The sequence below is a fragment of the Tubulanus polymorphus genome, chromosome 5 (assembly GCF_964204645.1).
Source record: "Tubulanus polymorphus chromosome 5, tnTubPoly1.2, whole genome shotgun sequence".
NCBI lineage: Eukaryota > Metazoa > Nemertea > Palaeonemertea > Tubulaniformes > Tubulanidae > Tubulanus > Tubulanus polymorphus.
This window is the reverse complement of record NC_134029.1, coordinates 14,556,182-14,558,136: the sequence shown is the minus strand read 5'-3', so window position 1 is coordinate 14,558,136 and position 1,955 is coordinate 14,556,182. Positions and strand designations below refer to the sequence as shown.

The 1,955-nt window shown below is 40.5% G+C and overlaps 1 pseudogene; it reads right to left on the bottom strand.

Moving 5' to 3' along the window:
* Nucleotides 1-473: 473 nt before the first annotated feature.
* LOC141906264 (uncharacterized) lies at nt 474-1,242 on the bottom strand (annotated as a pseudogene).
* Nucleotides 1,243-1,955: the final 713 nt, after the last annotated feature.

Genomic DNA, 1,955 nt, shown 5'->3' with positions numbered 1-1,955 from the left:
ATCGAATTATTCTATTGAAGTCAAGAAGTGACAAGCGGAATCTATGCCTGTAACAGATCAATAATGTGTTGTCGTCGCTCTGCACCACCCTGTCCATGGTTATATGGTCGTTCTAGGTTGTAATTGACATCTTCAAATTCAGCTACATCAATGCTCTCGTCGTTCATTTCAATACAGATGTTGTGTAGGATACACGCACACAAAATGCTGCCGATCATTAGTTAGAAGTCGGAAACGTCGAAGTTATCTTTCAATCTTCGGAATCGTCCCTTTAACTGGCCAAAAGCTCTTTCTATAGCCACTCTTGCTGAACTGAGTCGACGATTGAATGCTTTTTGGTTGTTGGTTAAGTTCCCATAATCCTTAAATGGTGTGATCAGCCATGATTCAAGAGGATATGCTGAGTCTCCAAGTAAAAAGTCGTCGTCAAATAATTCGTCTGAATTTCTGTAGATCATCGAATTGCGTTGTACTCACGCGTCATGTGTACACCCGGGCCTCCCTGCATAGACGTGAGTAAACCTGAGGGTGTGGTCGCAGATTCCTTGAAGAACCACCGAGTGGAATTTCTTTCTGTTGACGTACGATGATGGATTCTTTCGTGGTGCTCTAATGGGTATATGGCATCCATCAACGCAACCAACTGCGCCGGGAAATCTGCACGAAACCTGCCGATATCGCCCGTTTTCTTCGTTCATCTGGCCACCTTATATACAGATCCATCAAATTATTCTTCATGGCTGATATCAGCTTTTTGATAGTACCATGGGCAGTGGATTTGGATACGTTGAATCGATCAGCCAACGATCTGAAGGACTCTGGAGTGCCTGGTGAACAAAACAAATTTTTAAATTTCTTTATTACATCATTTGATTTATACAACAGTAAATGAATGGGCTGGAGACACCCACCTAGGTACCATAGAAACAGAAGAAGCTGTTTTTCATGTGGTATAGGTTCACGTCCATGACCTGCCGTTCGCATTTCGTCGCATACCGAAATCTGTCGTAATATATTCTCAAACGTCGTTCTTTCTAAACGAAAATGTGACATGAAATCGTCGAAAGAGTAGGATGGGACGGTTTCTTCAACGTAATTTTCTATTCGAGGCACCTTTGCCCGCCTGTCATTCAAAAAGATCAGTGCATCACTGTTTGATAAAAGCCCGAAAGGTCTACGAGAATACTGTCTCAGAAAGAGCACAAGCGCCAGAATAGTTTTTTTCTTTCTAAAAGATGCCATGACACTTACTCGGGTATACCCGAGTAAATTCAATCCGATTCGATTTACACCCTTACTAACAACCACAAAAGTTTATTTTATGGAAACCTGCAATGTACTGCCAGAATTTAATCAATCTCAATCGATACAGACTGAGCGTATCTCTTTCTGTCCTCTAATGAAAGTGACATAAATCTCTGAGCGATGAAAAATCTGGCCTCTGAATGTTACCGCATCGCATTAGAAAAAATACAACTAAATTGAATATTGCTATATTGTAAAATGTATTTCTTTACTTAGAATTATTCCTATGGTATAATATTTAATTAGCTGTTCCGATAGATGGAGTATTAAGATTCAGATTGTCGAACATTAAACTATCTGGAAGCAGATGGACCGTGAAAGTTAGGCGTAATATCGCGTATAAGCCGTGGTTTCTCCAAAATAAACATATAATTCTGCTTTGTGTATTTTTAATACTTTTTTCGCTTTCTGTATGATCGCTGCGTGTAGTGTATTAGTTTTGTATACCTTGTTTGTATTCATACGGATCAATAAAGTTTAATTGACATTGATTGACTTTACCCAAAGTCGTTTGTTTATCCACCGTAACTCGGGGAAACCCGGGTGCGTTCGATTAGTTACCCGGGAATCCCCGAGTAAATGTGAGTTAGGAAATCGAACGCGCTATATATAAGGGTAATCCACGCACACACGCAGCCCCTCGATCCCGG